Source organism: Macrobrachium nipponense, chromosome 27 (genome assembly GCF_015104395.2).
Source record: "Macrobrachium nipponense isolate FS-2020 chromosome 27, ASM1510439v2, whole genome shotgun sequence".
Taxonomy (NCBI): domain Eukaryota; kingdom Metazoa; phylum Arthropoda; class Malacostraca; order Decapoda; family Palaemonidae; genus Macrobrachium; species Macrobrachium nipponense.
Genome location: NC_087216.1, coordinates 62566464 through 62581463, shown reverse-complemented (window position 1 = coordinate 62581463; position 15000 = coordinate 62566464).

Sequence of the window (15000 nt, the reverse complement as noted above, 5' to 3'; positions counted from 1 at the left end):
GTGTGTGTATGTGTGTGTGTAATATATGTGCATATACATATATATAAGCATATACATATATATATAATATATATATATATATATATATATATTTATATATATATATATATAATCTTGTACACTCGACAAGAAAATTGAAGATACAGTTTTCATTAGCTTTCGTTCATCCAATTTCCCATTTGTTTTTACTGAAAAGACATATCGCTAAATTTACTCTAGAATATGAAAATATACTGCAAATTATATCATATAAGTTAAAACTGCAAAACAAAACCGTTCAGATACTTAAAAACACGATATAAGTCCGAAGTAATTGGAATTTCTCAGATGAATTAGTTCATAAAGATCTGGTAGATAGAAATGTCCAATTTCTGATGTTAGTACTATGTATGACGACGACAATATTTACTCCGGTTTGATTCATGAGCGGGGATATATTGCATCATAGTAAGTGGTGAATGCAATTATTTTAGTTTCTACAAACTTATGTCGTATTCCAAGGCGATTAAAGTTAGGTGACGTCAATGGCACTCTATGTTGCGACGGCTAAGGTTAGGTTGAGCTAATCTAGTTGCTTCCGCAAAGAGCATTTTCTATGATGTGAGGAGGAGCCCTAGAACTTCGAGCGGGAAAGCGCAAGTCCCTGGATACTGGCTTACGTAACGGATTTCACACTTTGATTACGTTGACGGTGACATGGATCGAATGCTTGTTGCTGTTACAAAGCTACTGTCTTTAACATAAATCTTAATCAAGGGTTATAGTAGCATGTCAGCTCAAAGATTTCTGGCTATATGCTCCCATTACAAAGCAGTTCGTAGTAGCCTACAGCCCTACACGACTGCATTCTTTTGACCGCGAGGCTGAAAGATCTCTCAACACATCAGCATTTTTTTTGCATGATATAAAACTTAAATTGCCTGTGCAATATATACATATTGAGTTATTTGTGAAATAGATATTTTTACTTAACACAGCTTATTTCGTGAATGATTTGTGGATGAAACGATTTTTCAAAAGTACAGACTTTATCAACAGAGCAAGAATGACCGCTGCCTGCGTCTAAAATTTTCCACGTCTTTTTACAATCTTTGAATGTTACGGCAACTGTCGAATGAAATAAAGATTAAGGTATGAATTTCTTAGAGAATTAACATGAACATTAAGATCCTTCAAATTTATTTAACATTGTGCAGTACGATCTTGGCAATCACATCACTCTGTTTCCCAGGTATTGTGCACCGATCACCGCTCTTTCTTCTGCCTTTCCCAGTCACAAGTCTTTCACCAATGCTATGATTCTCTCTCTCTCTCTCATCTCTCTCTCTCTCTCTCTCTCTCTCTCTCCACTTCTAAAACATACTTTAAAAACATATATTACCACTCAGTCTCCCAAAGAAAATATAATTAAATTAAATAGTTATAAATAAGCCTAAGCTTTCACGTCGGCAGATTTTGTGCTCATCTCTCTCTCTCTATCTCTCTCTTTCTTCTCTCTCTCTCTCGTCCTCTCTCTCTCTCTCTCTCTCTCTCCACTTTTAAAACACATTTAAAAAAATATCACTCAATATCTCAAAGACCATATAAGAATTAAGTATCTCTGTAGGTAGGCTATTCTCTCTCTCTCTCTCTCTCTCTCTCTCTCTCTCTCTCTCTCTCTCTCTACTTTTGAACCATTTGAAAAAAATATTATCACTTAATCTCTCCAAGTAAATATAATGAATTGGAGTATCTTATCGATAAGCCTATGCTTGCGCGCTCTCTCTCTATCAAATATTTATTTCATTCTTTACTGTATTGTTCCTCATGATTTCCACAAGTAGTGGCCAAATTTTAAAACGCTTTCTCCCATTGTTTAAGATCCGTCTTCAATTACGTTTGAATTTTACGTCAGTTAGTGTTAAAGACAACTTATAAATAAGGTTTCACAGTAGTTTTTAAAAAAGGATGATCGATATAACTACCCTGAACTGACGTTACCAAATCAACATTAACGAATAATATAAGAGCCTGTTTCTACATTCAAGTATAAATGATTATAGGGCTTCTACAGAATCTTTATGGTGTAAACAGTTAATGGAAATCTAGAAAGCAAGAAACGCTATGATTTTGAGGCTAGAGTTGCCAGGTGTGGCATTAGCGAATAATATATGTCCGAAGATTTAAAAAAACTGTATCTTAACTTTCCTTGCCGAGTGACATGTAATACATACATGATATATATGACATTTATATATATATATATGTATGGATATATACATATATTACACACACACACACACATATGAGAGAGAGAGAGAGAGAGAGAGAGAGAGAGAGAGAATTAACTTTAACTAACGAAGTCGCCATCCCATGAGAATAACTAGCACCTACGGGGAGATGCCATAAGGAAATACCACCTAACCTGACGAAGGTTCAGCCCTCTCTCTACCCTCGGGTTGGAGTGTGGGTGCGATTAGCCTGACTCACTCTATCGTCTATCGTGATAGCTAAGTGGACTAATTCATTTACATCTATCTTGGCAATATCGTCCACAGGGGAAAAGAGAATAAAAGACTCTAGTAGCTCGACAATTTCGCCTTCCACCGGGCCTCTTCAAGAGCTTTATTTTAACTAAACAGAATGAGTACTACAAAAATTTATAAACACTTTCCCACTGGAAAAAAAAATTAAAATTAACATAATTGTCAAAGTAAAAATTAGGTTGTCTAAATCTTGCACATACAAACTCACACTTTCTGTATATTAAGGTCTTCAAGTCCACCTCTTCATGCACGATAATCATTCACGCCTACTTGTCTCTACTTTTCCTGACATTTCAAGTATTCTTAAGCTCATAATCAAAGCAAAAAAGTGTGGCCCAATAGTCTTAATATTTTTCATTTCTTCACATCCTGATAAGTGGTTCAGCAGTTCCTCAGTCCATTTCAGAGCTGTCAGCTACAGACTCTTCCCATTCTACCCTTCTCCTGCTTGCCTTCCTCTTCTCCCTATTTGCAACTCACCTTTTCTTTCGTCCTACCATCAACCATTAACTTTACTGCCAGGTTCCGAAGCGTCTACCTGTTTTTAACAACAAAGTCCTTCTGAGTTTACTATCCCTTTCCTGAAGCTTGAATTTTTTATTTTAAATGGAAGAGGTAGTTTAGTTCAGTTTAGTTTAAAAAGAGTTTTAAAGCCTCCAAAATCCATTAAAAGATTTGACAACACTTCGGTAATCTTATGGTATTAGCTGCGCGTTGAAAAATCAAGTACTTTTTTCATTTTTTTCATTTAATTGATTTTCTTTTCATTTTTAAGATTTTTGTAGTTTTAAATGTCCTTTTATTTAATTTTTTAGATTTTTATCATATTTTTTATTTATTTTTTAACATTTTCATTTTTCTATTTTTAAATTTCCTTTTTAATTTAATTTGTTTATTTAGTTTTTTTTTCCATTTTGTTAATTTTTTTGAAATGTTCTTTTTTCATATTTAAAAAAACTTATTTATTGCATGGTTTGGGTCTGGGACGTGAAATTGCCACTCCTTTTATTAATATTTTCTTCTTGGTTTTCTCCGATACAAAGTTCAGTTGTAAGAACAACCTAAAACCCCTTCCAAGACAACGCCTGAAGGAATTACTGAACAGGGAGAGGGGAAAGTATAAGAAGGCCACAGAATTCCAGGAATTAGCGAGAGAGGATGAGGTGATGTGTGTTTCGGTCTTTTTACTTGAGTAAAAGTATTTTAGATCGGAGTTTGTTCAGTTTATGTCTTAGGTGCAATCAAACTAATAACAATAAAGGGATTAACGCCATTTGACCCTTATGTTGGAAGTGCAGACGGAGTATTTTTTTTCAACATGCTGGATTACGGATCAAGACCCTTTTTACCCACACAAAAAAAAAAAAAAACAGAATAAAACTTATTCATAGAAACTATTTTACTTAAGAGATATTAAAGCAAGGGCAGAATCTTAATAACCACAAGATTCCCTCTCCAGTTGCTCGAAGTTGGTCAGGCTGTAGCCGTGAATGGCGTTACTGGCTGAATGAATGTTCTTCACTGGAGCTTGTTTATTGGAGCTCATGTGATTGGGCAAACTGTTCATTCATTTTCATTTCACTGTTGGGTCGATGGAAGTCAGTGTACAGCGCTGTGCAATATGGATAGTCTGTTTGAACATTATTATTATTATTTGTTTTATCACAGTCATCCTATTCGACTGGGTGGTTTTTATAGTGTGGGGTTCCAGGTTGCATCCTGCCTCCTTAGGAGTCCAGCTCTTTTCTCACTATGTGCGCTGTTTCTATGAGCACATTCATCTGCACGAGTCCTGGAGCTACTTCGGCATCTAGTTTTTCCACATTCCTTTTCAGGGATCTTGGGATCGTGCCTAGTGCTCCTATGATTATGGGTACGATTTCCACTGGCATATCCCATATCCTTCTTATTCCTATTTTCAGGTCTTGATATTTCTCAATCTTTTCTCTTTCTTTCTTTCTCATCTACTCAGGTGTCCCATGGTATTACTACATCAGTAAGTGATACTTTCTTCTTGATTTTGTCAATCAACGTCTCGTCTGGTCTTTTGGCAAGTGTCATCCTGTCTGTTCTGATACCATAGTTCCAGAGGATCTTTGCTTGATCATTTTCTATCACTCCCTCAGGTTAGTGCTTGTGCCACTTATTACTGCAAGGTAGCTGATGTTTCTTGCACGAGCTCCAGTGGAGGGATTTTGCTACTGAATCATGCCTCTTATTGTATTGGTTCTGCGCAAGTGCCGGACATTCTCTTGCTATGTGGTTTATGGTCTCGTTTTACATATTGCACTTCCTGCATATGGGCGAGATTATTCCCATACATCGTTCTTTGGATATATCTGGCTCTTAGAGCCTGATCTTGTGCCGCAGTTAGCATTCCTTTTGTTTCCTTCTTGAGTTCTTCCCTCTGTAGCCATTGCCATGTTTCATCGCTGGTCAGTTCTTTAGTCTGTCTCATGTACTGTCCGTTCATTGGTTTCTTGTACCATTCCTCTGTTCTATTTGTCATTCTCCTATCTCTGTATATTTCTGGGTCTTCGTCTACTTTCATCAGTCTTTCTTCCCATGCACTCTTGAGCAACTCGTCTTCACTGGTTTTCAGATATTGCCCCAGTGCTCTACTTTCGATGTTGACACAGTCTTCTTTGCTCAGTAGCCCTCTCCGTCTTTCCTTTCTTGTCTTTATTTGCTCTTGAGTGTAGTGCTTTGTGTATTGTCACGTGTTTACTAGTTTTATGGTATATGCTGCGGAGCTCAACCTTCGTCCACTCCATTACCGCGCTGTATCTGATTATTGGCACTGCCCATGTGGTTATGACTTTTATCATATTTCCGGTGTTGAGCTTTGACTTGAGTATCGCCTTAAGTCTTTGCATATATTTTTTCTTGATCGTGTCCTTCATTTCTTGGTGTTTTATATCCTCTCCTTCTATTATTCCCCAGTATTTGTATCCTGTCTCATCTATGTGTTTGATGCTATTCCCATCTGGTAGCCTTATCTCTTCAGTCCTTGTTACTTTGCCTTTTTCTATGTTGACTAAAGCAGACCATGGAGCGCCAACCACTGTAGTGGCGATCTCCCTGCCGAGCGTGTGACCTCAAGTGGCCATATCGAAAGGTCTTGGTCCAACTTTTATATTATTTTTATCCGTAAAATTAAAATTGATTATAAATATATAAAGTGATCTTGACCCTGCATTGGAAAATGACCTCCATAGGGGCTTTAAGTAGTTCTGAAAAGGCCGCCATTCAAAAAATAGAGAAGAATCTCTACAAGTTTAACTATGATGAAATAGCCATTATTTTACTTTTATAAAATATTATTATTATTATTATTATTATTATTATTATTATTATTATTATTATCATTATTATTATTATTAGTATTATTTAGAAAATGAAGAACCCTGTTCATATGGAACAAGCCACTAAAGGGGGCCATAGACTTGAATTTGAAGCTTCCAAAGAATTATTATTATGATTATTATTAGTATTATTATTATTATTATTATTATTTATTATTGCAAAGGAGTAGACCTGTGATACATGTTTTTGTTGAAATGAATGGCAGCTTTCAACGAATGAATCTCACAAGGTTATTTCAACTCGCCTGATAATTCGGGTTTCTGACTCAGCTAGGCTGTGGAGTAGAAATCCAATATTCATAGTTGTCAAAATTGGGATATTTGTCATCCATAGGTTAAAATATTTTGTCAAAAATATTTTATTCTATTTGACTTTCATTTGATCTTATTACTGGACATAGAACCTTATTCATATGGAACAAGATAGCTTCCAAGATCCTCTTGAAGTTCCCGGCCTTGGTTTTTATGTCCAGTAATTAGATCAGATATAAGTCAAATAGAATCAAATATTTTTAATAAAATATTTTAACCTCTGGATGACAAATATTCCATTTTGACAAATATAAATCTCGGATTTCTACTCAATGAACTAGCCGAGTAAGAACTAATTATCAGAATTGAAAAAACACTGTATAAGATTAATTCGTTGAAAGCTGCCATTGATTTCAACAAAACATGTATCAAAGAAGGTCTGCTCCTTGCTGATAATCAATAATAATAATAGTAATGAGACTAAAGGCCTGTCCATACTAGGAAACATTGTTTGGAAACAAAGTTTGCACACAATTTTTCCTAGTGTGGATAGGCCTTATTTGTAATACACACCACCAACATCACAGAAACAAATAACCGGGATATGCAGGAGCAACACTATAGCAGTCCACCTAGCTTTGCAGCTAAGCCTCGAATACTGTACGCTTGTGATTGGCCAGCTCTCGAAGGGGGAATGACATCACACTAGTTAACAGTCCAAATGATTACCAGTACGGATTTGACTCTCTTCGGTGATGCTAAGTTTCGTGCATGAATCTTGACACCACAGATTTGAGTCCCGGATTTGTGAAGTATGCAATTGATATCTCCCATAAAAGGTATATCAAGTTATATATCATAATGAAGATCTTGGATCATTTCGTCTGTGCGTTTTTTGTTTTTACTATGCGCAGCCTAAATACACACGCATCTTTTTTTTCTTTTTCTTTTTAATTGGTGTAGGCTTGCATAAGCGAAACGACATAGACCACATTAATTGAAATGAAGCATAGACTTATGCAGCCACTTCCGATGTTAGGGTATTAATTCATCATAATCCTGCATGCCCAATGTCAGTATTATTGAGAGGTTAGGCCTACACGACAATTTCTTAAATTTGAAGGCAATGACATGGCATAGGCTTACTGATCAAATTCTTATATTTTGAGGCAATGATAGGGCATAGGCCTACTCGTCAATTTCTTATGTTTCGAGGCAATGACAGGGCATAGGCTCACGATATATTATGTATATGCATAAAATGGAATGTACACGTATAAGCAAGAGCACATCACCACATACATGCGTGGATGGCCATAGTAATTGTAACGCCACTCATACCACAGACAATAAGAGTAAAACTTGTGGTGGTGTAGCTGATGGCGCACACAAATCAATCTCAGGACTGTCTCAGCCTTACACTTACCTATCAAACTGCTCTTGGTGAACTATATTGAAAATATAAGTACTAAAGGGATAACAAATTACACTACTGTGTCGAGTAAGTATATAAGGCTACTGTAGCATTTCTATGAAAATGAAGGTTATGGTAGGAAGGCATCATAAGATGCTTAAGGAAATCAGAAAACTATATGATAGCTGAAAAGTTATGTATGAGATGGTCCAAACCAGTCTGTGAGTAGTCCATGAATCACTTGGTTTTTTGGGGGCATTCTTGTAGATTACCCTGTCTCTATCTCTCTCTCTCTCTCTCTCTCTCTCTCTGTTAAAGGAATATTCTAACAGTCTGTATTCATAAAGCTCTCGATTACTTTTAATCCAAACAAATGACTAAATTTCAGTTAACAAGAGTAGGCAGATTCATTTACACAAGTATTTTATGAAATAGGTCTATGTTTATTCTGCAATGTTAGGATTACCATATGAAAATGTTTCTAGAAGAAACTGCAAGCACCATAAACAGCAGCAACAAAAAGAAGAATAACCACAACAAGAACCACAATAAACGGCTGAATATAAGATAGACCTATAATCCAAACATCTAAGCTACAAAAAGACATAGGACCTTATAGGTCTTAGTCATTGTTTATGATCCTGTTATTTGGACGAAAGGAGATAATGTCCATAAGAAATGATCAGCAATTTTATATCCAATATGATTTGTTCCACAGTGTACAGCTATCATACTGTAACCTTTCGTTGAACAAAGATATATTCTAGTGTTGTAGAGTGCAGTTCAACTGCTTGTCCCATCCTCGAATGTGTTAACGATTCCAATGAAATCTTGAATTTAAGACTATTAAAATGTGGTAAAATTTCCTGAAATCCAATATGAAATACCAGTCTGCATAGCTCTGAGAAAGTCTTTGTGTTCTAATTTAGATGTGAGCACGCGATGCTGCTGACAATATCAGACGTTAATAACCATTGTCCAGTGATTCAAGTACACCGATTCGAGATCCGTGTCACCATCCTTATTCAGGTGAACCTCATTTACGAAAACACAACATTGCGGCAAACGACGTACACACTTCTGACTTCGTTCATTATTTTCCTTTTTTTGGTTTTTTTTTTTTTTTTTTTACAAAAACTTTTATGGAGACGCGTGCTATGAGTTTATTTTAGGAGATAATGTAACGTGTCATTTTTTTATAACAAGCACAACGTATTTCTGTTCGGTAAAAACAACCATTGCAAAAATAAATGAAGACCGAAAAGAACCACAGATTTAACCAGCTTTCGAAAAAAAAAAAAAAAAAAAAAAAAAAAAACTATTCCCAACCAGTCAGCTTCAAAGAATGGTCGTGACGTAAAATCAGTGGGGGGGGCTTCTAAATTTCTTAATAGCTAGACTCTGCTATAGTAACAGAAAACTCGTGGGGATACAAACACCAACACCACCATCAAAACAACCAACCAAACTGGAACCAAATCAGCAACCGCCTTGGGAGGAAAAGGCGCCTGGAAAAACAAATCATGGTGGTGAGATCTGGACTTGAGTCAACTGAAGGAGATGGCAGAAAAAGAGGCTGAAAGCACGAAAACAAGGCAGGAACTGAACAACAAATACAAGGTGCGGGAGAAGGGACTAAAACAACACAGTAGAAGATATAAAACAGAGGGTTAAAGCCAAAAACACATAGGATCCAACGGTACATGAAGAGAATTTGAAGAATTCACAGCCACCATTAAGAGTTCTTTGTAATGGAGTATTATGAGAGAGAGAGAGAGAGAGAGAGAGAGAGAGAGAGAAAGAGGAGAGAGAGAGAGTAGAGAGAGAGGTCCAAATCTTCAGTCATTATTTCATTGGAGATTAACCAGCATAAGAGAAAGCGAGATTGACAGATAGGAGATAAACATACAGATTAAAAGAGAGAGAGAGTGGGTGTGGTTGGGTTGGGGTTGGGGTTGGGGTTGTAAAATCTAGTTTAATAAATAATATACATAATTGTTTATATGTGAAGATTAAGATAATTATCTTTATTATTGAATTTATCCTTACACAGAAAATAAGTAAAAATTTGCGTTGAAGTTTCATCGGCGCAATTCGAGTGTTCTGTGCATCGTATGATGATTGGTCTGAAGCGTGATCGATGATTTCGAATTTTGCATAATGTCTCGTCGGGAAATCCTCTGATTATGGGCAGTCCTGGCATGGATGAATATTGCTCCCTCCTGGGCGTAGCAGGAAATTCTTTTAGAAAGGCTCATCGTGGTCATGCCGATGTAGGTGCCAAGGTGCCCTCACAGGCGCGTACCAATCTTGATTGAGCAGCAGGCGAGTAGAATCAACTAGATTCATCCAAAACTACTCCAGGGAGCACCCTCTGCATACGACTAGTAGGCTTCACCCGAGAAGAAATTCCCTTCAGCATTCATAAATCGACCCGGATCTGACCACGCCCACCCCTACTATAAAAACCTGACCCAACAAACGATGCCCAGTTACGGCTACTCAGGAGCAAAAGTCCGTGCCAGCACAAGGCTGGCTTAATCTCAAACAACAGCGATTCCCATCCAGAACGCCCCTTGCAACGTCCAGATGATGGCCATGGAGGTGACCGAAATATGTCGACATTAAGGAAACAACTGACTCTGAAAATACAGCAATAATGATAAAATACTGTATTAACGATTTGTAGCAAAGATCCACCTTCTACAATTCCGTTGTAGTTGCCGGATATATTGAAATACAATCAGGATAAAATAGATATTTCATTTATTTTAGTATTGATAATATTAACTCTGCCATTCTTTTTAACAAGAAACAGTAATAATGATGATGAACGGACGGTTTACAGCCATATTAATAACTGCCTAGTTAGCTGATGAGATTATGATCTAATATCCGTAGATGTTTTACAGATCGGCAACATGCTAACTTTTTTGTACAATTCATCGCGGTCGACTGTATAATAAACATCTGAAGGCATTGTTTTAAACGCATTCACTTCACAGCCTTAAAATATTGGGAGATTCTTCTAATCTCTGTGCTAGAGCAAAAAAAAAAAAAAAAAAAAAAAAAAAAAAAAAAAAAAAAAAAAAAAAAAAGGGAAAATTAATAATCCCAAGTTCAGACGAGGAAAGGAAGGTGAACTGAGCGCAGCCTCTGCTCATTTTGGAGTTCGACCTGGAGGAGGGAAAGGGACCACATTAAGTTGCCCATCGACAGAAGGTGGCAGTATCAACCGGACCCTGGGGCTGAGGGGACCAAGTGCATTGCAGGACTTTGCAGGGTTGGAAATCTATTGACAGTAAGAAAGATGTAGTGAGGGAGATCTGAGTTGGAGCGTAGGAATACACGGAGGAACTAGTTCTAATTAAAGAAGTATCATACTCTTACTTTTTTCTGAATTTCTATATCTATATTACAATAGCGTGATATTGTTACGTATTCCAGTACAATTTGAAGTATATATATATATATATATATATATATATATATATATATATATATATATATATATATATATATATATATTGTTCTGGATGAAAGCCAGCCCCATGTCAAAGTAACGTAATCGACAATAAGGAAATTACATAAAGTACAGTCATTACAAGTTGACCCTTCACCTCAGCTTCCACCATTCTCTCTGAATGGCCTGTAACTCTTGGCTTTTTATTCATACTACCTCCCTCGAGCTATATTCACAGGTATCTTTATCTTGGTGGCCCCCACCTGGCTGCAGTCATATTGGACCACATGTTGAGCGCATGGTCGAACTTGGACCAACATAAGGTCAGAGCCTCAAGATGACCCACCTGTCCTCTGTCGGTAAGTCACTCAACTCTGACCGGGACGATAAAAGGCCGCAGCATTACGGGCTGCTCCAAGAGGTAGAGCCCGTGCCAGCACAAGGCTGGCTTAATCTTCAGCAACAACAACATCTTTCTTAGATACAACTTCAGATGCTCTAGCATTCACATATCTCACCTAGGCAAACCTCCCCCAGCCCCTCAACCCCTTTTTGCTCTCCCTCTTCTTTGGAAACCACTCCATGTGTCACTTTATTCACCATAATGTGCCAATCCCTCGGTTATGCCATTGGAAGGAAGTCGAGTCTAGCCTGGGTCTCTTTTTAACCATTGAGCCCCTCTCCCCTCACTCACCACTGTCTCGCCATGAGTCTGTGCAAAGCAAAATTTCCCAGAAATTTAATTTAGTAAAAGATAGGGTTTTAGGTTTTGCTTGGGAGATAAATATAGGTTTATGTGGTGAGAAAAGAAAACTTTGTAGCCAGAGTATCACGGAGAGCACTGCCTTTCATCTCCCGTAAAGTCGGTGTAACGCACATTTGTGCTGCTGGAAAGATAATTTTTTCCCCTCTTCCCTTAATCATCATTGGTTCCAACGCTGGCCATATACTAACTAAAACCTCATAAGGTTCCATCTAAGAAACTCAGACCAGCGTCCAAGGCTAAGATATTTCAGATCAAGGATTTGCGTTAGTGAATCTTTTACGTCCCCGAGACGAATAATCCAACATACATTTTTTTCGTTGTTTATATACCATTGCCACATCATTTGCATCAAGTTTTCCGCACTTGCGTGGAGTTCATTTACCGTCCAATTAACGATCATTTCACTGCCCTTACCACGTCATTTGCGTAGAGGTTATCCACACTTGCGTGAAGTTATTTACAGTTTATTCAACTGCCATTACCACTTTGCCATTTGCGTCAAGATTCCGCATTTACATGGATTTCATTTACCGTCCAGTTGAACTGTCATTTACAGTTAGCATTCATTGCAATTTGTTCTTTGTATGCAAAACTGAGGGTGAACAATGGACATGTCATGTCTCCCCTACCCCCCCAGTTCCCCTACCCCTATCCCAACCAGGACGGACAAAGAAGTTTGTAGGAGGAGGGTGGACTTATCATGTCACCCCTACCCTTCCGATCCCCTACTTACCTAGCTACCTAGGGTGGACAAACAGGTTTTGGCGGAGGAGGGTGGATGGTGTCAATTTCTCCTACTTACCCTCCGATTCCCCTAGCCAACCCCAACCAGGGTGAACAAACAGGTTTACAGGAGAGGGTGGACGTGTCATGTCTCTTCTACCCGTCCAATCCCTACCCCACCCCAACCCCCAACTGGGATGGACAAAACAGGTTTGCAGAGGAGGGTGGACTTGTGATGTCTCCCCTACCCTTCCGATCCCTTACTTACCAGAGCTTTATGGACATGACGATAAAAGGGTGATCCAACACCTGGAGACGCCCATTGGACTCTTCTGATGCACCCAGTCGGTCAGATGCCAGGTGTTATTGTGGGAGTTCTGCTCTGCTTATGTCAAGCGGCAGCCTCAACAGGAAATTACGAATTCCTAGATTGGGAAGAATATTATGATTACCCGTTTTGGTGACAATGAAGTGAGGCTTCTTCCTCAATTTCTTGGGAAGAAGAGGAAAGTTTGTCCACTTCATCAACTGCATCGGAGTAGAAACAGAAAGCCTTGGCCTGTCACCGACTGCTTCTTTAAAAACTCATTTACTTTTTTGCCGGTTTTCCATCAAAAGGCAAATCTAATTATTATTATAGACTGAGGAATGAACATAATACGATATATACATATAAAAACATATATTATTATCAAGCCACAAATATCGTTTTAATTATGAAATCACTTACATAATCTGGAATAACCTGTACCTGAGCAGATTCACAACCGATAGCCCGCATTGCCCCGCCAGGATTCGAACCCTTGAGTAAAATATGACCACCCGGGTGGGAGTAAAATGTCTAATATTCGACAACGAACAATATTTGTATCTTCTTATTTGTGAATATCAAAAGTCACATATGAGTAACGCCTCCAGAAGGCGCAGGCGGTGAGGGTCGGGTGCTCTCCCTTTTATAATAGTGTTGCTGACAATGTAGTGGCGGGACATTGCATCTCGGTGGGCGGTAGGGCGTGATTCTTGATGGTCCCTTCTCGAGGCGTGACAGGAGATTCTCTTCGCAATATGCATAGTAGTCATTCCAATGTACTTCCCAAGACATCCTCATGCGGGGCATATGTATTGGTATACTACGTTCGTCTGTTTGAGGGGTTATTCTTCATGATTCAATGTCCTGTGATCCTATTTTTGTAGTATAATATTAGGTCCACCATCTTACCTTCTTCAGTGGGTTCTCCTTGATGATATTCAGTAGGTTCTCCTTGATGATCTTCCTCATCTAGTTCTCCTCGCGGTACTGAGGGCAGTGCACACTTCTCGGTTGCTGAGTTTATCAGAATATCCGTTGTTAACGAGCATCTGCGATGCCCAATCAAGCTCAATCTATATATCCTGCCAGATAGAAACAGTAGGAGAGGGCACATTTCACAAAGCCCTGACGATGTTGCTCTTAAACCTGTCAGGGCACTCGCTATCCCTGTGAGGCCCATTCCTAAATTGGTCTTCTTCGTGTTAGACAGAAGTGCGGTAGGTCGTCTTCTGTCTTCGTTATAAAGACGTCGAGGAAGGGGAGCCGATCGTTGGTGCTTCTCGCATGACTCGACTCAACAGAATAAGCAGCTACTAGTAAATCTGCTGTTTTAAAAGCAACTTTTCAATCAACATAAAAGCTCTTGATCATGTATAGGTATCATAAGCCATTAGGTTAATGGCCGTTCTACGCGTTAATCGAAGTTCCCCTGACAGATACAAATGAGTCCAGTTTACTCGTTGCTATCTGCTGGGAAGAGAATGAGTTCGATGCGGATATTGGAAAAGTTCGGCGTTAAAGGAGAGTAGTTCCTGTCCCTGTCCATTTGGGTTGCTGAGAGAATTGGTTATCTTTATCACGTGTAACTTAGACATGTTTGTCTGTTTTGGTGAGCATTAGTATTAATGATCTTTATTTTTTGTTATTTTTCATTCATAAACTATTTATTTACTTTTAATTTTTTGTTCTTTGTGATAAAAGACATCTAATATTGGTAGTGACCTTGTGGCATTGCTTTTTCAAAATATAATAATAATAATAATCAAGGTTACACTTCCCATTTCTTCAGTAATATTCCTGAATAAACTGTAGATTCTGGCGCTTCCCCCCCCCCCCCCCCCCCCCCCCCCTCCCCCTCTTCATCTCTCTCTCTCTCTCTCTCTCTCTCTCTCTCTCTCTCTCTCTCTCTCTCTCTCAGTTATTACCCTAATTCCCCAAGTTTCACAAAGAGAAACATTCCGCGACTCTACGATTACTTGCCGATATTTTGTATCGAGAGAGAGAGGAGAGAGAGAGAGAGAGAGAGAGAGAGAGAGAGAGAGAGAATCAAAATCATACCATTCGAGACTTTTTCTCCTCGGTACAACAAAGAAGTCGAGTTCTTGAGAGGAGAGAGAGAGAAGAGGAGAGAAAAGAGAGAGAGAGAGACGCTCGTGAAAGGGAAAAGGCAAAAGTCAACAAC